Source organism: Trichomycterus rosablanca, chromosome 15, assembly GCF_030014385.1.
Source record: "Trichomycterus rosablanca isolate fTriRos1 chromosome 15, fTriRos1.hap1, whole genome shotgun sequence".
Lineage (NCBI taxonomy): Eukaryota > Metazoa > Chordata > Actinopteri > Siluriformes > Trichomycteridae > Trichomycterus > Trichomycterus rosablanca.
In genome coordinates, this window is record NC_086002.1 from 26,050,555 (window position 1) to 26,075,314 (window position 24,760).

Sequence of the window (24,760 nt, forward strand, 5' to 3'; positions counted from 1 at the left end):
CTGCAGAAACAACATTTTAGAAACTTACGCGAGTGGTGGGACTATGGCAAAGTGTGTGTTAAACAGCTTTGTCAGCAGTACACTTTTAATGTTTCTAAGCATATATCTTGGTCGATAGAGAAGCTTGAACGTGAGATTGGTGAACTACAAGGGCTGGTAGATTCCACCGGAGACTTGAGTCATGTCGGGGCTCTGAAATCCAAGTTCAATACTCTTAGAGATATTCTGGATGTCAGGGCACAGGGGGCGCTGGTCCGGTCTCGGTTTACGAACCTGTCGCAGATGGATGCCCCATCCAAGTTTTTCTTTGGCTTGGAGAGAAAAAATGGTCAGAAACGGTTTATTCACGCTCTGTGCTCTGAGGACGGGAGGGAGATAACAGAGCCAACAGAGATCCGTAAAAGAGCTGTACGGTTCTACGTTGAACTGTACAGGAGTGAATACAAGGAGGATGCTGACTTAGCTGCTGAGTTTCTCACAGGGTTGCCAAGACTCTCGGATCACTACAGTAAGAAACTGGACAGGCCACTGGGTGAGCAAGAGCTACATGCTGCCTTACAGGGCATGGAGGGTGGTACTGCTCCAGGGATCGATGGCTTACCAGTAGAATTTTTTAAGACATTCTGGACAGAAGTGGGCACAGACCTATTGGATGTCCTTAATGAGAGCTTGATGGATGGTGTCCTACCCTTGAGCTGTAGGAGGGCAGTGATCACCCTGCTGCCTAAAAAAGGTAACCTACAGGACATAAAAAACTGGCGGCCAGTGAGTCTCCTGTGTACTGACCTTAAAATTTTCTCCAAAGTACTGGCTAACAGGCTGAGAGAAGTGATGGGGCAGGTGATTAATCATGACCAGACCTACTGTGTGCCTGGCAGGTCCATTAGAGATAATATTTGTTTGATCAGAGATGTCTTAGAGATTTCTAGAGTCCAGAAGCTTGATTTCGGTCTCATTTCTATTGATCAGGAGAAGGCTTTTGATAGAGTGGAACACCAGTACTTGTGGCAAACCCTTTTGACTCTGGGTTTTAGTACAGTTTTCATTAACATGATCAGAGTACTGTATAGAGACATTGAAAGTCTACTAAAGATTAATGGTGGGCTAAGTGCTCCTTTTAAAGTTTGTCGGGGCATTCGGCAGGGTTGTGCTTTGTCCGGGATGTTGTACTCCTTGGCCATTGAACCACTGCTGAATAAGCTTCGCTCAGACATTGAGGGGGTTGATTTGGGACAGGATGGCCAATCCCGACATCAGTTATCAGCTTATGCTGACGACATTATAGTTTTAGTAAAGGGGCAGTCAGACATTGATAGACTTACTTCAATTGTCCACAATTTTGGGATTATTTCAGCCGCCAGGGTGAATTGGGGAAAGAGTGAAGCTCTGGCAGTAGGACAACGGTTGAGGAAGTTGCCCACTTTACCAGCCTGCTTAGCCTGGAAGAGGGGGGGTATTAAATATTTGGGGGTTTTTATAGGGGATGAGGCTGCTCAACAAAAGAATTGGGAGGGTGTGGTAGAACAGATGTCAGGCAGGCTTACAAGATGGAAATGGATCCATGGGCAAATGTCGTTTAGGGGGAGGGTGCTTGTGATTAACAATTTAGTGGCATCAATGCTTTATCATAAGTTATCATGTGTAGACCCCCCTGTTGGCCTGCTGTCTCGACTACAAGCGATCCTGGTAGATTTCTTTTGGGATCGGCTTCACTGGGTACCCAAAGGAGTGCTGTTTCTCCCCAGAGAAGAAGGTGGACAAGGGCTGGTGCACCTGGGCAGCAGACTGGCAACTTTTCGTTTGCAATTCCTACAGAAACTCCTCACAGGACCTGAGGACCTGGTGTGGAGAGTGGCGGCCTGCACTATTTTACGTCAGCTAGATGGACTAGGACTGGACACTGCACTGTTCTTAATGGATTTTAAGCAACTGCGCCTGAGTGGATTACCTCTGTTTTATCGTGGACTTTTTAAAATATGGGGACTTTTTAAACACCACAGGCTGGGAGGAACATCGTTGCACTGGCTTCTGGAGGAGCCCTTAATTAAAGGAGCTCGGCTGGATGTTTCTGGTGGTGGAGTACCAGGGATTAGTTATATGCTTTGTACTTCAAGGACACTAACTTTGCGGTCTTTGGTGGACGTTGCAGGACCAGGCCTGGATAATATCCAGGCTGTCGTGTCTTTGCTGGGTCTACGGTCCTTACGCCAGACAGAGAACATCATTGCCTCATGGAAGGGCAGGCTCTCATGTGAGGAGCTGTCTTTGCTGCAGGAATACAAGAATGGTCGGGTCAGGCCAGACAGACAGGACCCTTTCCCAAAGACTGTACTTGAGCCAAACCTGGACAATGTGGCAGGTCCGTTGTTGGACATGTCTGACCTACAGGACTTGGATCTTCACACTGTGTCTGGCAAAGTGCTGTATAAATGTTCTGTTAAAGTTCTTAACAAATCAGTGTTAAATGGTAGGTCAGACACGGTGTGGAGGGACAAGCTGGGGGTAGAGATGGACAGAAGGCCTGTTTGGAGGGTACTATATAAACCCCCTCTTACAAAAAGGTCTGGTGATCTCCAATGGAGAATTTTACATGGCATTTTAGCTGTTAATGCCTTTGTATCAGTCATTAACCCAGAGGTTAGTGATGGTTGTCCTTTCTGTGGGCTCAGAGAAACCATTTTTCACTGTTTTTTAGAATGTATGAGACTTAAGTCTCTTTTTACTACACTTTGTTTTTTATTTAGAAAGAGTGGGGAGGTTTTTAACTCATGTGTTTTTATTTTTGGAACTGGCTATAGACAAAAAGATCGTTTTAAATGGCAGCTGCTTAATTTTTTAGTCGGCCAAGCAAAACTGGCCATTTATAACTCCAGGAGGAACAAAATGGAGAACAAGTCGGGGCAGGATGTTCTACCATTGTTCATGGCTTTGGTGAAGTCCAGGATTCTCCTGGAGTTTGGCTTCTATAGAGCCATGAACAACGTAGAGGTGTTTGAGTTGGAGTGGTGCTATAAAGATGTTCTGTGCAGTGTGGACGAAGGGGAGCTGGCTCTTTCCAGCCCTTGGAGCTGATGCTCATGTTTGTGGTCTGTTTTTGATTCTGGTTTTGTTTTTGATTTCTGTATGATTTTGTTTTGATTTCTGTGTTTGACTGATTTAATAAAGTGTTGGTTAAAAATCAAAAATCTCTCTCTCTCTCTCTCTCTCTCTCTCTCTCTCTCTCTCTCTCACATTCCTAAACACAATTTTACCCTCATGTTTTATTCACCCTACACCTCCTTATAGTACATTGTAATAGGGTTTAGGGTTGCATAGAAGCCCTGTTGAATTTCTTTTTTTTAACATGTTTAAAACTGCAAAATTATTAAAATTAAACTAATTACAGAAAAAATTATGTGTAATACATCAAATCGATTGTGGACCGATTTACTGAGGAAAAACTACAGTGGCCAAGAAGTGCAAAACAAATTAACAACAAAAACAAATTTACAAGAGCTGAAACACTTTTACCAATGCCGAAACAAATTTACAAACGGCTGATCTGACGGAAAGGGTAGGTACAATACACAGGAAGTGCTCATTGCTTACCTGCTGCCAATCAAACTGTTTTGCAGGGATGAAGTAAACAGAGTTTGTGACGGTAACACTAAACAATAGTGATGTGCAGATGAAGCCTCATTAAAGCTTTTGAAGTTTTTCCTGATTGTGCTGAAAATAGCTGAGTGAGGGAGGAGGGGGTGGTTAGGGTTGCACCTATAAAAAATATAACGTGTCTTACACCGTCATGAGAACATTATCAAAATGTTTTATTTAGGGTGTTTAACAAATATTATTTTCATTCTTTATAATAATAAGTCAGAACCATATTTTAGACAAAACAACACACTCAGCCCACTGCGCTACTCATACAGCGGTGTATTAAACAGGTTGTTATGCTGATAAACCTGCGCACACACACCGTTACTAAGAATTAAAGCGAATACTACTTAATATAATAACCAAACGCTTTCTAATTCCCAAGGTAGCAGCAGTATCCTTCTGTTTCATACAAAGCTCGTCCTGTATCAGTTCAATACGGAACGTGGCGTTTAGTCTCCAAATAAAGAACGATTCTGTATTTTACGGGGCGGTTGGTAACCCTACACTCTAAAAAGAAATGTGTTAAAAACGACACACACTGTGTGGAATTTCAACATGTGAGGAGTGTGCTCAGGGACGACACATACTATATGTTGATTTAAACACAGTAAATGTATCATCCTGTTTTTGCACACCCACCGTGTTAGGATAATTAACAAACACAATGTGTTGTTCTTACACAATGTGTGTTGATTATGTGTAATCAAGAAAATGGGTAAAATAAAGACTAATACAAATGTAGCCATTTTATTTTACTGTATAATATTACAAATGTTTAAATAACATTCTTTTTTGTGACAAGTAATAAATTAAAACAAGATTACAAACAGTTTAACAGTAAAGGTACAAAATATATCTTGCTTGAACTTCTTTCCATTCTTAAAGATGGTTGCAAAAACTCGTAAAACGTCTGTTTCTCTGTCCTAAAAGAAAGACAAAAATATCATTACAAGGTGCTGTGTTTCTCTCTCAAGAGAGTCTTGTGTAATCACAATACAAAATATTAACTGAATTAGACATTTACAACATTTAATATTTTGAATAACATTCTGATTAGTCAACCAACCAAATAAGTAATCAGAACACAACTAATATTCCTCCAAATTTGTCATGTCTCTAATTATTCACATAGGCTGTTTAACAAATTATTAAACAAGTCACCTGAAAACTAGTTACAGCATACAAGCTAAAATGTTTCCTTTACCAGAATAAAGTAAATCGGATGATACATTTTGGAAGAGTTGTGCTTTACCCTAAATATATCCACCACTACTACTTTAATGCTAATAACAATAAGCAATGTTGCTAACGATTCGATTTAAAGAACCGATTCTTCCGAAACGAATCAGCACTTCCGAACCGACTGCATTAGGGCCTCTTAAGCACTAATGAATCAATCGATTCAGTTTTTCGATTCGTTTAAACGGATGATTTAAAAGAACCGATTCAGTAAAACGAACTGAGCTAAACTAAGCTAAAAAAAAATGTTAAAATGATTAAAATTCGCTTCTCATAATGAGATTTAGCTTAAATAATGTTACTTAATCACTGTAACCACACAGTCCCAATAGATCAGTTAAGTAAATTACCTTGAGAACACTGAAAACACAGAGGGTTGCTATGGTAACCTTATCCACAGTCATTCTGTTGTGGCGCCATTTTGACCAAACTAAAAGTTCAATTTACGGTTAGCCAGTTAGCTAACGATAAATAATACCAATAAAAAGAAAGACTAGTCATGTTTAACAGAACATTTATTACTGAATAGGAACAGAAAAGCAAACTTAGGTTTATATTAATGTAATTCAGTGCCTCCTTTTTTACTTAACTACGTCTATTGTGAGTCTATTGTAAGTTAAAACAGGTCACAGGGTTAAAACCTACTTTTTATAGCTTTGCTTGACTTCATAAAACACACAACAAAACACTGATAAACATGAACTAAATAAAGATTAATAAAACATACTCAATACTAGACTATTTTGAAACCACTGCTTTTGCATCTTACCAATAAGGATGAGTCCTGCTCCTTTCCTTGCATGGTCCAAAAAGAGGAAATCAACCATGAAACACAGATATACTTGATAGGAGAAATGTGACTGGTTAACGCATATTTTTATTTATTAATTTATTTTAAATCTTCCATGGGAAAAAAATCTAGTCAGAAATGCCATTATTTTATCCAACAAATGTAATTAAAATTTAATAAATATATATTTTTAAACAATTTATTTTCTCACAGTTCTACACATAAATGTTTAGACTAACTATTGGAGTTACTTTACGTGTCTGTGAAAAAACTGACATTGCGATTTATTTTCTTCCTGCGATATATATTGCGATATAAAAAAAAAATATTAATAATATTAATAATGCATGTATCTTACTCTTAATAAGGGGCTCATATGTGAAAAAATGGTGGTGCCTACAAGGGATACAAGAGATTATGACAAGCTACATCTTTGTACTCGGTTGAAACTGAGCATTAAACTAAGAAAGCTTCAATATCACATGAGGGAATTAACAAGATTGACAAAATGGGTCATTTAATATTTTATTTCACAATCAAAACCTCTTCAAGTAGTAAACATTATTTAAAAAAAACTATACAAACAAAAGAGCAGCTATACACCTGTTCCAAATCCGAGATGCCTTACTAAGTTCACTACTGAGGCATCTTAATATTTCAATGTTATTTTGACTCAAGAACGAGTGAGAATCCGTCGTGTTCTTAGTGATGATGGCAATCCCAGAATTCATTGCGGCATCTCTTCTCTCACAGAAAAGTAAACATGGCTGACGGTGCGGACAAAGTTATTTTCAAACGTAAATAAATAATTATTGATTTTTAACGAGTGTTTTTATTTGCAAGTTTGGGCTTGTCAGCAAATGTAACAGTTATCTGTACACGAATCGTTATGTTATAATGACATGTTAGCGCCGTCCCACATCATTCTATTGGTTTTAATGGCAAGATGCTAAATGCTAAACGCGAAACCCGATGGAATTGCTAAGTAGCGCGTTCAAATAACCTGCCTTATAAAAGTTAATGACTTATTAGAATCCTCTCTACTGAGGCAGCTGCATATGTAGGCAGTAAGACAGCGAGGCGGCTCACTAGGATTTCAAACATACTGGTGTAGATACGTCATGGAAAATGAGAACGGTGTGAATTTTCGTTTTGTGTCAAGCAGCAAAAAAGTTGAAGCATGACATATTTTGATTAAGTGACATTGCACGTCCTGCGATGTGACTATTGCGCATGCACACATCGCGATGACGATGCTGAACTGATATATCGTGCAGCCCTAGTAGTTGTGTAGAAAAAATGACACATTACTTATTAGAGTGTAGTTTGACTGTCTCTTATATAGTCAGTGAGATAAAAGCACCAAAGCTTTGAATCAGTTCCGCACATTCCTGCTGGTTTAATACAAGTTCCGATACAGTCCAGTGTTACAAAAGTGAAACAAGCTTCAAAGCCTCGGTATCAAATGTTCCGTCCCTAATTAACAATGTTTTGTCCATTTTGTGTTAATTATTTCAGCCAGTTGGCAGCTTTTGTTTTTCTTGTTGAATTCCTTAGATGTTTCGAAGAGCAGACGGTAGATAGAGATGCACAGGCCACGTCTAACCATCTGCACAAACAATCCAAAAACTTCCTACAAGAAAAACAAAAGCCGGTCAACTGGATAAAATGATTTCCACAAAATAGACAAAACATTGCTTAGCGTTACCATCACAAACTCCGTTCACTTCCCCCCCCAGAAACAGTTTGATTGGCAGCACGTAAGCAGGCACAAAGGTGGTTTGTATGAGACGGGGTTTAATAAGGGGTAATACAAGGGAAGGGTGATCAGGATACAGGATGGGGGATCAAACAGGAGGGGTCGCTAAACATACAAAATGTAAGAAAAGGGGGGTAATTTCTCTTACATAGAACAAAGCCTGAAAGGGGGGGCAACAAGTATGTTCTTATCTGATGACCGAAGTGAACGAGTAGGTGAGTATGGATGAAGTAAATCAGTAAGATAAGTAAGTGCTTGGCCATGCAAGGCTTTAAAAACCAACAAAAGAACCTTATATTGAATGTGGTATTGGATGGGTAGCCAGTGGAGCTGTTTGTAGGAGTTATGTGATCACGTGATCTTGTATGTGTTAGGACTCTCGATGCTGAATTTTGTACATGCTGTAGCCTCTTCAGCCTGGAGGCAGGGAGCCCATAAAGAACAGCATTACAATAGTCTAGTCGTGAAGTGATTAGTGCATGAATGAGAGTTTCAGTTACAGAGAATGAAAGAGAGGAGCGCAGTCTAGAGATGTTCTTAAGGTGAAAATCAGCAGTTTTAGCAACATTTTTTATGAGATTCAAAAGAAAGAGTGGAGTCTAGAATGACACCAAGATTGCGGACCTGAGACAGGGAAGAATTGGTAAAATCTGGGAATTTCAACATATCATATTACTTTTTACAATTCTCCAAAAGTGCCACCAGAGGGCGGCAACACAAAAAAAAATTAAACATAGGTTACAAGATCTCGTTTTACTATAATGTTACGATTCCTTTTGATGGTATAGGGGTATTGATGGGGTCAGTATCTAAAAAAATAACCTTTTGTGAAGTACCAGAGTAGCAGAGAGCAAACAGACCCAGACACAAACTTTGGCTTGTACTGACTTTTTACTGGAAAAAATGAGAAAAACTATTCACAAAACAGATATTTATGGTACAATCTATAAATAAAATATATACAATATAAATTTACATAATAAAGAAAAAAAAACATGAGGCTCTGGGCTTAGGTGGTGCTAAAGCAAAGAACATAATAAAACATAACAAATCCCCTAACAAACTAAAGACAAAACAAAACCTAGCTACACTAGGATTACCTGTCTTAATAAAAATACATGGGGTGGCACACACCTCTTACCTAATGTATTTAGACAGATGGCTTCTTACCTGTAGCAATATGTATGGGCGCGCCCTAACTTACCTGCCCAGGCCCTGAAATACAGCCACCTGACTGTACGTAGTGACGGTACATTTAATTTAGCTGAAACACTGAGCAGGAGGCACAGACACATACACACACAAATACAAGGGTTAGACTTTCTTTACAAGTTCTAGTGACGGCATGAGGAAACACAAAACAATCCGTATGTAATTCAGCTAAATTAACACAAAGTTAAAAAAAACCCCTGAAAATTCTCACCACCGATGATAATCGGCACTCGCACAATATACAACAAAACAAGTTACTTGATTGTCACCATGTCAATGGAGATTGCTACCAGGATGAGTATTTGTTTTTGACTGAAAATCTTTTTCGACAAATCCTCACGTCGCTTATATGACTTAAACAATTTATCAGTTCCCGTTCAGCGTTGTCCTGCTTTGCGGATCATCAGGCATGACAATCTCTAAAAGCGGCTCATGCATTTGGACAGAGAGAGTGTTAATCACCATGAAGCATAAACATTTAACAATAAAATAAACCCATATGTGCACAAAGATTCTTTTTTTTTACCAAGATTTTATATGACCATTTCATATTGATATTTTACAATTCTCCAAAAGTGCCACAAGAGGGCGACATCACAAGGATTTTATTAACATGGGCACGAGACTGAGCTCCACGTGGACCAAACCATGAAGGTGCTTGTGATCCATAATGCCATTGCTGAGAATAAGTTGGTAGACGTGTCTATTCTGATAGAGGACAACCAAGTACTGAACGCAGACATCCCAAGTGTCCCGGAGGTTCCCGGGAGTCTCTCACATATACATAGCGGCTCCCTGATGCCCGCAAGTCAGATAAAATCTCCCGGAATCTAGAACGAGCGGCCAAGAGCGACATAAACGCGCACGCAGGCGACACAGACTTTATTCCCCGATCGGGTATTAAATCCGTTATCTGATATACAATCTAGTGAACTGTGTAGGAAACATAAATCAAGTGTCTAATATACTGTCTAGTGCACTATGTAGGGAACATACATTCGTTATCTGATATACAATTTAGTGCACTATGTAGGGAACATAAATCCGTTAACTAATACGCCACCTAAAGCATTATGTAGGGAACATAAATTATCTATTATCTTTCACACTATCTAGTGCACTATGAAGTACACATTAATGTGTTTGTGACACAAACAGTTAGCTTAGTAGCTCAGTTAGCAGCTCCTTTTTATTTTTTTGAGCTTGGGGGGTCGGGGTCGAGGTCCGGGGGTACCTCCCTGAAATGAGTTTTTGCAACTTGGGATGTCTGTGAACGGATGTGGACACCGAGCCCGGGCATGCATGCTGGTAATGAGATTGATCTATGGCCTCAACCTTGAGTATCCTGTGAATCTGAAATATATATTTGAAGTATTCCAGAAACTTTTTCTGGAACTCGATGGAGGAAAAGCTGTACAAGAGGGTTTACAGTCTCAAGAGGAAGTTTATGGAGTAAAAGTATTTCTAAGGTAACTTGTTACATGTTGATCTTATATTTATTGATTTATTAAAATTTTAACATCATGTTTTACACTTTGTTTACATTCATAACAGAATCAGTAGTTACTCGTTACACAAGATTCATCAGTTCACAAGTTTAATATCAAACACAGTCACAGACTGAAATGAATTTGAATTGTTCAGTAAACTATACAAAGTACAGAGGATCTTTTGTGCTTAATTTCTTTATTTTATTTAAGACATGATTAATTCTACAATATAAATACTGAACCTGTGTAGGACAATATTTTTAAGTAAAGCTAAACTTTCCTGAATAAGTAATGGCTAATTAGTTATATAAATTAATTAATACATATAATTATTAAATAAATTAATATTATCTACTAGCAGTTGAAGAATAAATACTACACACTTTTTGTAAATAATTATTTGTGTAATAAAATAAGATGTATTAAGTAGATTTTATTTACTTTCTATTAGTATTTCAGAGATGTTCAATTTGAGTAAAATCTACCCAAACAAAATGAGTGTAAATTGTTACCTCACATGTTTTGAGTAGATTCTATAGGTAGTGTTTTAGTGTAGGTAAGCTGATCGAACCAGGTGGTGCACACACACACACACACACACACACACCTCTTAATTGCACAAAGGTTCAAGGTTGGATTATTGCAATGTCTTAAAAAGTTAAAATTAAGGAGCTACATGTGTGTGTGTGTGTGTGTGAGTGTGTGTGAGTGTGTGTGTGTGTGTGTGTGTGTTTATGTATAAAACAGGGGGGAGGAGTCTAAACAGGACTGAAAGTGTGTGTGTGTGTGTGTGTGTGTGTGTTTATGTATAAAACAGGGGGAGGAGTCTAAACAGGACTGAAAGTGTGTGTGTGTGTGTGTGTTTATGTATAAAACAGGGGGAGGAGTCTAAACAGGACTGAAAGTGTGTGTGTGTGTGTGTTTATGTATAAGTAAGTAAGTAAGTAAAGTTTATTTATATAGCGCTTTTCTAGGACCAAGCCACAAAGTGCTTTACAATGCGGTCAAGTATAATACAATAAAAACACAAAAATTAATAATCATAAAAGCTACACAGTGACATAAAAACATTAATACAATAGCACAAATAAAAATTTTAAATGCACTTTAATACACACAAATACATACACAAACATACACATACACTTTACCAAAGAACGTCAGCCCCATTGCTTAAGATCACTACTCTGAAATGCTAATGAATAAAAATGTGTATAAAACAGGGGGGAGGAGTCTAAACAGGACTGAAAGTGTGTGTGTGTGTGTGTGTTCAGTGAGGGAGAGAGAGAGAGAGGTCATGCTTAAGATGAGCTCCTGAACTATTTCAGTTCTTTTGTGTTTAAAATGAGATAAACTTTTGCAAAAATTTTAACAAACAAAATTTTAAGTTATAACAATTAGGAACTTTAAACAACAGCAAAATATAAAAAGCTAAAAAGGAAAGAAACAGAGGAACAAGAGGAACAACACAAAAGACAAAGTGAACTACAAGAGGAAGAACATTATTCAACAAAGAGGAATAACAGGAGGAAACATCAACAACAAGGAAAAAGGACAAAACCTGAAGGAAATAACGAGGAATTAGGAGACAATTTGGATTAAATACAGAAATCTTCCTGCTTTGTGAACACTCAGGGTAAGAGAGCTTCATTGAAACTACTGATATCTTGATTAAAATGGCTGGAGAAGCAGCAGTAGTAAAGCCACGCTCTTTTGACTACCCTAAAAAGTTTACCACCAAGATGGACAAACAGGAATACAAACTTAATATTATGAAAGAAAACCCAGAAACCCTGTTTAAAGACTGTGAGATAATTAATGGAGAAAACATCACAAATCTAACATTCTTCACTGAGAACAAGAAAACCTGGCATCCAACGATCTGCTCCTACTTTAAAAACATCACCAAAAATGGCTTTGGTAAAGGACAGCAGATTCATATCTATGAAAATGGTGAAGAACTTCTAATTGTTAACATCTACCATATTGGATCTGTGGTAATAAAAGGCAGTGAGGGGGCTCTGAAGAAATTTGAAGAGGTTTTTCCAACTCTCAAAAGTCTGTGCCATATGGACACCCCGGCACCGTCCCCCTCCGCCAAAATACAAAACAACAGGACCAGTATAAAACCAGGTGTGAAGATCCCATCCACATCTAACAGTGGGAATCACACCTCAGACAGAGGAACCGAGCTAGGTGTGAAGTCCTGCACGACTTCAACACCAAGCCCACACCTCCACACCACCGTCACCCAGATCAAAGACTCTGTGGCTCTATTAGAAGTGGAGATAACAGAGTTAAAACAGAAGTTCCTCACACACACTTTTAACAATAATGCACCAGAACCATTCAAAGAACAAATTGGACAACTGGAAAGGACAGTACAGGAACTGAGAAGGGACACCCAAAATTTAATAAAGGAGAGAGAAACACTACAGGCTGAACTGGTACACTACAGGGAGAACATGGAGAAAGAACATTCAATCCTCAAAACAGAACTAACAAAACTGATACAGGAGATGCACAAACGTGACAAGATCATGGAAAAATTAACAACAAAGATACAAACATCTCCATCACCTCTGGAAACAACAACCTGCGCCACCCAGCTCACCCCTGGACCACCATCACCCACCTCCTCAGAACAACCCACTCCTGGGCCCTCTGCACAACCCACACCCAGAACGCCACTTCAACCTCCTTCTGGCATCTCAAAACCAAAGGAAGGCACCTCACAGGAAACACCCCGCACCACACAGCTGGACGATCATCCACAATCCAATCCAAGATGGCCGCCAAGCCACACTTGTGTGTTACACTTGTGTGAATTTCAGTGAATCTCAGTGAATGCGATTTTAAAAATTTAGGGTTTTATGTGATTTTTTATGTTATTTTTTACTTTTCAAGAATAAGACAAGACATCTCCTTCATATCGGGATTATTTTGATGATTTTTTTTAATCTGAATTTTGAATCTGAACTCTATCCTGGATTATTTGACTAACTGAAATCTGTCTGCTGGAGCATTATATATAAGTGAACAAGTCAGCTGGACATTGCATAGATATTGTGTTTGAAGACTAACAACTTGAACAAGAAGTAAGAGACCTTGTGGTTAATTTCTTGCTGGGCTCAAATCGGCCACCTTTTCCATCTGCATATATGAAGTGGTTAGCTTGGCCTGTTAGCCTCTGCTAGCCTCTGCTATTGTTTGCTGGCTTGATGTGAAGAGCCTAGCCTGCTTTCTATCACGTGGTTGTACTGCCTGCTAGCTATTACCATCTGAAGCCAGTTTGGATTGCTATCACTCAGGATACTGGTAGTCTTGCTTGCTAGCTACCTTCTGGATGCCTCCTTGCTAGCTTGTTGCTAGTAGTTCTGCTAGCATATTGCTAGGAGCCCTGGTTGCTAGTTTTGACTGTTGACTGTTGTATTCCTGCTATGAGCTAGTTTCAAACCTTTGTTCAGTTTTATTAAATTATCAAATAGGTAACTAGGTATCATGTATTTTTTAATACTCTTAGTACTTATACAGTCTAGTCCTGTGTCAGATGAACTCAATGGGTCCAAAATAAGAGGCTGTATATTAATACAGTTGAATTATGGTCAAATTTCAACTTCATCTACAAGTTATTTTGAGTTATACCATCAGCTAATCAACCTGTGTCAAAACCCTTTCTGTTCACAAGCAAATAAGATCCTGTATCTTCAGAATCTACTGTTGTTAAATGACTATTTTATTGTTTCAGATTTTTCATCTACTCAGTTCGAAAAGGACAATAGAAATGATAAATATTATTCAGTTAAACATAAGTTGCGTTGTATGATTATGCTTTTATTGATGTTGTCTGGTTCAGCCAAATCCTGGTCCTGCTGAGTCTACTAACACCTTGCAATCCTTAATTACTCCTTCTGACTTCAAAAACAGATGTGGTCTTGGTTTTTTACATTTAAATGTTAGAAGTCTTGTCCCTAAAATGGATTTGATCAAGATCTGGGCAAGTACAACTAACACTGATATTATTATTATCTCTGAGACCTGGCTTAAAAAATCTGTACCTGATGAATTAATTTTCATAGAAGGATATAATGTTTTTAGATCGGACCGGGTTGGCAAAGGAGGTGGGGTTGCCGTATATGTGAAAACGAAGTTTTTAAGTTCTGTAACTCTGTCAGTTACTAAAGCTAAACAGTTTGAAATTCTGGCAATTAAAGTGACTATATCAAAGGATTCTGATATTACAGTAGTTGGATGCTATAGACCTCCATCTGCTTCAAATGATGCTTTTCAATCTATATCTGATATACTACATAAACTCAATGACTCTGAATTTATTCTCATGGGTGATCTGAATTGGGATTGGCTCTCAGGGAACTCAGATTGTGTTAAAAATTTGTGTAACAATTTAAACATGGTGCAACTCATTAATGAGCCAACAAGAATAAATCCAAAAGCACAAATAAAATCAACCCTGCTTGATCTAATCATAACAAACACAGCTCATAAATACACCTCGGCTGCTGTGTTTTGTAATGATGTTAGTGACCATTGTGTAATTGCATGTGTTAGAAATACAAAAATCCCTAAGGCAAAACCCCGTGTCATTTTAAAAAGACATTTTAAAAGTTTTGACCAACAAGCCTTTCTACATGATTTGTATCACAGTGAGCTTAGCAGGGTATCTTTGATTTCAGATTCTGAATTTGTTAGGAGTCGGTCTGGTTCCCAGACGGCCACCAGGGGGGGCCGACCCGCGATTCACACAGTTAACCCCAGTGCTCGCACTGAAAGAGGCCGATCAACTCCCTCTGCGCCCACCAGAGGGAGCCAAACCCGTGAGCTTCCGCCGGCTGCCACCAGAGGGCGCACAGCCCGTAGTTCGACCAGGGGGAGAAGAACTACAAATCCCAAGGCACCCTCAGGCAATCAGCAGCGACGAGGAACACCTGGCTGAGTTGGTATTTAAAGCAGCGCTCAGCCAGGTGTCCTCGTCACACCCTTGTTCTTTTGTGCTCTCTTGCACGTTAGGTTAGGGACACAGGTAACGCGAGGCCTCATAGAGGGTTTGCGGTAGGCCCAGGGGCCGAGGTAATAAAAGGAACTCAGGGAAAGATTAGGTTTTGGTGTGACTCCTTTGCACTCTCCTAACTTTACCAGGAGAATTGCGTACTCCGTATCTCTTCCTCTTTCCATTGTTTTGGCTGCCTGGTGAACCAGCAGTGCTCACGAGCTCCACCCCGCGCCTTGGGTTCGAGCTCGCACAGGCTCCTCCTCCGATCAGTACTCTGAGAAGGAGAGGCTCGCCTCACGCATCTTTCTCGCTATCTCTCGCATCTAGCTCCGGACCCGCGGGGTCGGAGCACTCGCGCCGAGCGCTCAAGCGGATCTCGGTGTTGGCTGGCCACGGCGGTGTTCGCTACCAGCACCCATCCCCGCTCCGCCTTGAGTGTCGCGTTGGTAAAGCTTAAGCACCTCTGTTCGCTTACGCGAATATTGACCCACTAGTCTCGAGGGAGACTAAACTTGATATAAACCCGAGTCGCGGAGAACTAACCGGATCGGGTACGATCACAAAAAATAACTATATATATATATATATCTATTACCTTTTTTGTTGTTATCCGCTCGAAGGATTTCCTGGGGATTTCCTCTTCCGGGTACTTCACCCCCTCGCGGTCACCTCTTTGCGCTTGCCGCCCCTGAACGAAGGGCCATGGAGGAATACATCCGTGAGGCCCTAGCGTTAGGGTTTATACGGCCTTCAAGCTCACCAGCGGGCGCAGGGTTCTTCTTCGTGAGTAAGAAGGATGGAACCCTGCGTCCCTGCATCGACTACCGGGGCCTCAACGCGATTACGGTCAAAGACCGATACCCACTGCCCCTTATGCAAACTGCATTCGAGGCACTGCAGAAGGCCCAAATCTTTACGAAGTTGGACCTCCGCAGTGCCTATAACCTTATCCGCATCCGAAAAGGGGACGAGTGGAAGACCGCTTTCATCACTCCCGCGGGGCACTATGAGTATAGGGTGATGCCCTTTGGCCTTACTAACACCCCAGCGGTCTTCCAGCGGTTTATTAACGAGGCACTTCGCGATACTCTAGACCGTTTTGCCTTTGTTTATTTGGACGACATCCTGATTTACAGCCGCTCGTTAAAGGAACATATCACCCACGTTAGGAGGGTTCTCCAACTGTTGCTCCAGCACAACCTTTTTGTTAAGTTGGAGAAATCTTCGTTTCACGTCCCCTCGGTCTCGTTCTTGGGATTCATAGTTTCCCATGGAGAACTTAGGATGGACCCCGCCAAAAATCAGGCGGTTAAAGACTGGCCGGTACCATCCTCACTACGCTCAGTCCAGCGGTTCCTGGGGTTCGCCAATTTTTTCCGGCGATTTATCCGGAATTTTAGCTCCATAGCCGCCCCCCTTATTGAGCTCACTAGACGGTCGACAGGTCGATTTAAATGGACCCACTCGGCTCAAGAGGCCTTTGAGGCTCTCAAGGAGCTTTTGATCTCTCCTCCCGTGCTCCGCCTTCCGGACCCAGAGCTGATGTTTATTGTAGAGGTGGATGCATCGGACGTGGGTGTGGGGGCGGTCCTCTCCCAACGTTCAGGGGAGGACCAGAAGCTGCACCCCTGCGCCTACTACTCGCATCGGCTTACCCCAGCCGAGCGTAATTACCCGATTGGGGACAAAGAACTCCTGGCGGTCAAACTTGCCTTAGAGGAGTGGCGCCATTGGCTGGAGGGTGCCCCGCATCCATTTTTGGTCTGGACAGACCATAAGAACCTGGCTTACATTCAGCAGGCCAAGAGGTTGAACTCCCGGCAGGCCCGGTGGTCCCTGTTCTTTGGGAGATTCAACTTTACCCTTTCATACCGTCCAGGTTCTAAAAATGTCAAGCCAGACGCTCTCTCCCGCCAGTGGGACCCTCCAGAACCCGACCCAGAGCCCAAGTCCATCCTCCCGAATACCCTAATAGTAGCTCCACTCCTCTGGGATATTGAACGTAAGGTCCTTGCAGCCCAGCGTAGGGAACCTGATCCCGGTGGCGGGCCAGAAGGTAAGCTGTTTGTACCGTCCAGCATGCGCCGCCAGGTCCTCACCTGGGGGCACGCCTCTAACCTCACCGGCCATCCGGGAGTCACACGTACCCTGGACTTCCTCAAACGTCGCTTTTGGTGGCCCACCATGATAAAAGAGGTTCGCTCCTTCATAGCAGCCTGTGAAGTCTGCTCAAAAAATAAGGAGTCCAGGGCTCGACCCCAGGGACTCCTCCAGCCCCTACCTGTCCCCTCCAGGCCCTGGTCTCACATCGCAATGGACTTTGTTACGGGCTTCCCACCGTCAAATGGTCTGTCTGCGATATTGGTGTTTGTGGACCGATTTTCTAAGGCTTGCAAATTTATACCCCTCCCAGGACTCCCCTCGGCCAGACAAACCGCCCAGATCCTCCTCCAGCACGTCGTCAGACCCCATGGCATTCCCACCGACATAGTGTCAGATCGAGGTCCGCAATTCGTCAGCAGATTCTGGCGGTCCTTTTGTCTCTTAATGGGGGTTACGGTTAGCCTGTCCTCCGGATACCATCCAGAGTCTAACGGCCAGTCCGAGAGGGTCATTCAGGACCTTATACGGTCACTTAGGTGCCTGACTTCCGGGTGCCCACGCTCATGGCCCGACAAGCTGCCTTGGGCCGAGTATGCCCACAACACCCTCCGACACTCGGCCATCGGCATGTCGCCCTTTGAGTGCCAGTTTGGGTTCCCTCCCCCTCTCTTCCCGACTCAGGAAAGAGAGGTGGGGGCCCCGGCTGCCCAGCAATTCGTCCTCCAGTGCAGAAGAGCTTGGCGTAGGGCTAGGTCTGCTTTAGAAGCCAGCACCGCCACTATGCGACACACAGCCAACCGGAGAAGGCGAGCAGCACCCCGATTTCGAGTGGGTCAGCGAGTATTGCTATCCACCCGGGACCTGCCTCTCAGGGGCGAGTCGGGGAAGTTGGCGCCTCGATACGTGGGTCCCTTTAGGGTCATCAGAAGGATAAACCCTGTTACGTATCGCTTGGAACTGCCGCCAGCGATAAGGATCCACCCTACGTTCCACGTATCGCGGCTCAGGCCCTACCTATGCCGAACCATCCAGCAGCAGAAACCGCCGCCACCGCCCAGGGTGGTGGATGGGGCTCCGGCCTACACTGTCCGTCAGCTGCTAGACTCACGACAGGTCCAAGGGTCCACACAGTACCTGGTCGACTGGGAAGGTTATGGTCCCGAACATAGATCCTGGGTTCCGGCGCGTCATATCCTAGACCCGACGCTGATCCGGGAGTTCCGGGAGAACAGAGCAGCGGGCATGGGAACGTCGGGAGCCGTTCCTAGACGGGGGGGTACTGTTAGGAGTCGGTCTGGTTCCCAGACGGCCACCAGGGGGGGCCGACCCGCGATTCACACAGTTAACCCCAGTGCTCGCACTGAAAGAGGCCGATCAACTCCCTCTGCGCCCACCAGAGGGAGCCAAACCCGTGAGCTTCCGCCGGCTGCCACCAGAGGGCGCACAGCCCGTAGTTCGACCAGGGGGAGAAGAACTACAAATCCCAAGGCACCCTCAGGCAATCAGCAGCGACGAGGAACACCTGGCTGAGTTGGTATTTAAAGCAGCGCTCAGCCAGGTGTCCTCGTCACACCCTTGTTCTTTTGTGCTCTCTTGCACGTTAGGTTAGGGACACAGGTAACGCGAGGCCTCATAGAGGGTTTGCGGTAGGCCCAGGGGCCGAGGTAATAAAAGGAACTCAGGGAAAGATTAGGTTTTGGTGTGACTCCTTTGCACTCTCCTAACTTTACCAGGAGAATTGCGTACTCCGTATCTCTTCCTCTTTCCATTGTTTTGGCTGCCTGGTGAACCAGCAGTGCTCACGAGCTCCACCCCGCGCCTTGGGTTCGAGCTCGCACAGGCTCCTCCTCCGATCAGTACTCTGAGAAGGAGAGGCTCGCCTCACGCATCTTTCTCGCTATCTCTCGCATCTAGCTCCGGACCCGCGGGGTCGGAGCACTCGCGCCGAGCGCTCAAGCGGATCTCGGTGTTGGCTGGCCACGGCGGTGTTCGCTACCAGCACCCATCCCCGCTCCGCCTTGAGTGTCGCGTTGGTAAAGCTTAAGCACCTCTGTTCGCTTACGCGAATATTGACCCACTAGTCTCGAGGGAGACTAAACTTGATATAAACCCGAGTCGCGGAGAACTAACCGGATCGGGTACGATCACAAAAAATAACTATATATATATATATATCTATTACCTTTTTTGTTGTTATCCGCTCGAAGGATTTCCTGGGTTCTTATACCTAGAATAACTCCTTAGTTTGATATCGCTATAGATTCTCATTATTATTAATACAAGTAGAACAAATAAAAGCGATCCTTAGTTTGCCCTTCAATTTGCCCACCGGCGCTAGCAACGTCAGCGGCGCTGTGGCTCGCTCGGTTGCGTCATAGCGTGTGTGTGTCTGAGTTCGCCGGTTCGAATCTCGCTAGCGGGGTTGCCGTGAGCGCGGTGAAAGTAATTTATTGTGCAGTGCACACGAGATCCTTTTGGATCTTTCTTTTGTTTAAACACTTTGGAGGACTGCGATCTACTCGTTGTGTTACGTTTGGGGTTTTATTTATATTTAGATATTTCAGTTGGCTTGGGCTCGCCCGGCCCCTCCTCTTTCATTCGGTGGAGATAGTCACCTAATTTGTGTACTCTAAACCGGCCGCTCTCTCCTCCGGCCGGCGTGCCCGCGATTGAGTCCTCACCTTACATATATCATAACAGAATTGGCATGGGATTTTTTTCATTCAATTTTTCTTTCAATTATAAATAAACATGTACCAATTAAGAAGTTTAGGATCAGTGGTAAAGACAATCCTTGGTTCTCAGACAGTCTGTCAGAACTAATTTATCTGAGAAATAAATTGTGGACACAAGCTAGATTATCCAAATCTTCTGCTGACTGGACTTTGTTTAGAACAATAAGAAACAAGTGTACTTTAATGATTCGAAAATCTAAATCTGAGTTTTATCTGAAGTCTGTCACAGAAAATTTAAAAAACCCTTTAAAGTTTTGGAAGTCAGTTAAATCTTTGTCTGGTGAGCATGTGACTTCTAACCTGCCAAATCAGATTCTAGTTGGTTCTGATGAAATAAAAGATAAAAAAGCTATGGTCAATCATTTTAATAATCATTTTATTTATGCTGGTTCTATATTTGATCAAACAGTTCATACACATCCTGCCATTTCTGAAACTGAACATGAAAATGGAAATTTGGAACCTTTTCATTTCAGACCTATTTTAGTGTCAGAAGTTCATAAAGCTCTGAAAGACATTGATCATAAAAAGTCTACTGGTCCTGATAATCTCGATCCATTTCTTTTAAAGTTGTCGGCTGATTTTATTGCTGATCCTATTGCGTATATTTTCAATCTAAGTCTTTTTTCCAATTCTATTCCTAAAAGTTGGAAAACAGCCCATGTTTTCCCCTTATATAAAGGTGGAGACCCATCGGATCTGAATAATTATCGCCCAATATCTAAACTTTCAGTTTTGCCTAAGATTTTTGAATCATTTGTAAATTTACAGTTAAAACAATTTTTATCTGATAAAAACATTTTAAATCATTTTCAGTCAGGGTTTAGAAGTGGTCATAGCACTATCACTGCTGCTACATTAGTGACAAGCCATATTATAGAAGCTTTGGACAAAAAACAACATTGTGCTGCATTATTTGTCGATTTCTCCAAGGCATTTGATTCAGTTAGTCATGTTTTTTTACTAACCAAATTAAGATCAATTGGTTTAAGTACGAAGGCTGTTACATGGTTTCAGAACTATCTTGAAGATCGTACTCAATGTGTTTATGCTGAAGGTTATAAATCTGAATTTCTTGAGGTAACCAAAGGTGTCCCTCAAGGATCAATCTTGGGGCCCATTCTGTTTTCAATTTTTATAAATGATTTAGGTAAAGACATTCAAGCAAAATTACATTTATATGCTGATGATACAGTAGTGTATACATGCGCGACCACTATTTCAGGAGCAGTACAAGAACTACAGGCTGCATTTCAGACCTTACAAAACACATTTCTGAATCTAAAACTAATTTTAAATACAAAGAAAACAAAGTTCATGGTCTTTTCAAAAGCTAGAACACAGCAGTTGGATAATTGCGGAATCTTGTCTTTAGAAGGGAAATTCATTAATAATAATACATTTTATTTATATAGCGCTTTTCAAGATACTCAAAGACGCTTTACATAAGACAAATAATCAAAACAAATACGTACATACACCATACAAATCATAGTACAAAATTGATTCATTGTCTTCTTACAAGTACTTAGGAATATGGATAGATGATAAGCTATCTTTTAATGTACATATTGCAAATTTAGTTAAAAAGCTTAAAGCAAAACTTGGTTTTTATTTTAGAAACAAATCATGTTTTACATTCAGTGCTAAAAAGAAACTTGTAGAAGCTACTTTTCTGTCTGTGATTGATTATGGTGACATATTGTACATGCATGCTGCATCCCACATATTGCGACATGTGGATTCAGTGTATCATGCTTCATTACGCTTCATTACAAATTCCAAGTCCCTTACTCATCACTGTATCCTTTATAATTTAGTTGGTTGGACATCCCTTACAATTCGTAGACAACAGCATTGGTATATTTTTATCTATAAAGCAATACTTGGCAAACTTCCAATGTATCTTTGTAATCTCCTGTTTGTTAGCTCTGGTCCATATCAGCTTCGCTCTAATAAGTGGTTGCTTTTTAATGTACCACGAGTGTCAACTGAATTAGGAAAAACTGCATTCTCCTATTCGGCAGCTTGGGGATGGAATAAAATACAAAAAGTGCTCAAAATAGAAACACTTATGTCCTTAAATAGATTTAAAGCTATCTTAAAGGATGTAGTGATGGAGACTTGTACTTGTTTTTCTTGAGACTCTTTGTATTTTTATATTGTGTTCTATTTATTATATTGCACATGTTTAATTATTTAAAATGTAAATTGTTTTAAGATGTTGTTAATTCTTGTTTTGTGGTTTGGCTGCAACCTTGGCCAGGTCTCTCTTGTAAAAGAGATTTTGAATCTCAATGGGACCTCCTGGTTAAATAAAGGTTAAATAAAAAAAAATTAAAAACAAAGTGACCAACCAGCTATGTCCCACACAGACACTGACATCGCCATTCTCATAGACTCCAATGGCAAATTTTTAAACATGGAGAAACTTTTCCCAGGACAAAAAACCTCAAAAATCTGGTGTCCAAGGACACGTGATGTTTACGCATCTCTCCAAAATAATACCCTGGGTGAGCCCAGGTGTATAATCATCCATACGGGCACAAACGACCTGAGGGCGGAACAAGAGAGAGTCGGAGCGATGGTGTGCAGAGCTGCAAAGAGGACTGCTGAGACTTTCCCAAATGCTAAAATTATAATATCTACTCTCCTACCACGACGAGACTTTCACCCAGACACAATACAAAGAATAAACACGGACATTACCAGAGGATGTGCACACATCTCAAATATTCACATTGCCCACCACACCAACATCTCGCTCCATCACCTGTACGACCACGTACACCTGAACAAACACAGCATCAGTGAATTCACAAGAACTCTGAAAACTGCAGCACAGGGAATAAACGGAGCCACACACACACCAGGACAGCGACCACATCAGAACCACAGCACACCCATCAGGAGACCACCGACACACCCGTTTTCAACTGGACCTGCACAGCACTCCAGACCAGCACCTCGACGCCCCCCAATCTTTCCAACCCCTCCGAATCACCCAACCAGACCAGGACCAACCGGATCAGCACCTACACCAACGAACCACCAACCACAGAGAACCCCAGCAACAACCCTGCAACGCCTCACCCACACCTCAGAAATGCAGCGCAGCTACGCTGAGGCCCTCAGAGGACCAGCACAACACAACGACATGGGTGAGATCAGACAATTATTACAGTACATCTGTAATAGACTTAACTAAAATAAAACACTGGACAGAATAATAACCACTTTGAAAAAATGTAACAAAATGTATATGCACATATATACAGTTATATAAATATCTATATTTAAAGATAAACATAAGTATATACATATGTATAAACACACACAAAAAAAAAAAAAAATTCTTACAAAGTTTATCTCATTTTAAACACTATACACTGCAACTGCACAATGTCACTTACCGTTAGTAATTGGAACATCCAAGGCCTGAGCTCCTCAGCCTTCGGATTAAAAAGCGTACACACTGACTTCCACACACACATTAAAAACCTTGACATCATCATCCTACAGGAAACATGGTGCAAGGCCGACATGGTCACCCACTGTCCCCGTGACTACAGAGAAATCATATTACCCTCTTAAAAACTTAGCACAGTGCGCCAAGGCAGAGATTCAGGAGGTCTCATAATCTGGTACAAATCACACCTACACACGCTAATAAACATTATGAAAATTGGAAAATACCACATTTGGCTAAAAATAAACAAAACTATACTATCATCACAGAAGGATCTGTTTCTCTGTGCCATTTATATTCCTCCGTCAGAGTCTCCATACTACTCTGAAGACATGTTCTCAGAGCTGGAGAGAGAGACCTGCCATTTCCAAACCCAGGGAAACGTGCTCGTCTGTGGAGACCTGAACGCCAGAACAGGAACCCAACCTGATATTATAAATGAACAGGGAAACAGATTCATCAATAACAACCAAATTCTTAATACCAATTCGAACCTAAATCACAGAAACAATTATGATCATGTTATTAACAAAAATGGTAAAGACCTCCTGCAGCTCTGTCGAAGTTTAGGTCTGTACATCGTCAACGGTAGAACACGAGGGGACTCATTAGGAAGATTCACGTTCTGCTCACCTCTTGGTAATAGTACAGTAGATTATGCAATAACAGATTTAGACCCTTTCTCTCTCAGTGCATTTACTGTTAAACCTCTAACCCCTCTGTCTGATCACAGCCAAATTACTGTGTTCATCAAAAAGACAGAAACTAACCCCACCACACACACACGGCCCAGTAAGCTGTACAGCATCTCCAGATCCTACAGATGGGCCGAGAACAGCGCAGAAGAATTCCAGAAAGCAATTAGCAGCACAGAAATCCAAACTAGCTTAGATAACTTTCTGGACACTGCGTACATTCACAGTAAAGAAGGAGTAAATCAGGCAGTTAAAAATATTAATCAGATCTTTAAAAATACAGCAAATAAAGCTCAATTAAAAATTAAATCTAAATCAAAACCTAAATCTACAAAAGATGACAGCTGGTTCGACAAAGACTGTCAAATGTTAAGAACAGAACTCCGTAAAATATCAAACCAAAAACACAGAGACCCAAACAACAGTAACACACGACTTCTTTACTGTGAAACCCTCAAACAATATAAACGTACACTCAGAACCAAAAAAGCTCAGTACACCCAAAAACAACTAACAATTATTGAACAATCAATCAACACACATCAATTCTGGGACAATTGGAACAAATTAAAACATAGAGAACAGGAAGAATTGGCCATTCAGGATGGGGATATCTGG

General features: G+C 41.6%; 1 protein-coding gene across 2 annotated transcripts in view; it reads right to left on the minus strand.

Moving 5' to 3' along the window:
- Positions 1–4,386: 4,386 nt before the first annotated feature.
- The window catches only part of LOC134329013 (histone H2B-like), a 49,953-nt gene continuing 29,579 nt past the window's right edge, over positions 4,387–24,760 (minus strand). The window contains exons 1-2 of one of the 2 annotated variants that reach the window (XR_010014760.1): positions 5,648–5,679; positions 4,387–4,562 (exon numbers count right to left, since the gene is read on the minus strand). The gene's annotated coding sequence lies outside the window, so the exon portion shown is untranslated. Of the gene's footprint in view, positions 4,563–5,647; positions 5,680–24,760 lie in introns of those variants that run through there. The other variant, XM_063010256.1, reaches the window with a different exon arrangement.